Source organism: Apaloderma vittatum, unplaced genomic scaffold, assembly GCF_000703405.1.
Source record: "Apaloderma vittatum isolate BGI_N311 unplaced genomic scaffold, ASM70340v1 scaffold38767, whole genome shotgun sequence".
Lineage (NCBI taxonomy): Eukaryota > Metazoa > Chordata > Aves > Trogoniformes > Trogonidae > Apaloderma > Apaloderma vittatum.
Window position 1 is genome coordinate 3,601 of NW_009725231.1, and position 296 is coordinate 3,896.

The window sequence follows — 296 nt, forward strand, 5'->3', positions numbered from 1 at the left end:
CACAGAGACGCCCCCGGCCTCTCTGTTCCCAGGCCCTTGCTCGGTCCAGCCTGTGTCTGGCCCCTTTCCCCGAGGCTTAAGCCAAAGGCTGCAGCTGGAGGGGGCTGAGAGCAGGCACTGACCCCTGCTCTGCGACCAGGCCAGACGGCTGCCAACGACTCCCAGAGAACGACAGGAGCAAGAACAGTTCTGATTTAATCACAGCCATTCTTTGCAAATCCAGTGTACACGGCAGAGTCAAGCTGTGGTCCAGCTCCTGGCGCTCCCACAGCCACAACCCCCTTCCCAGAGCACGG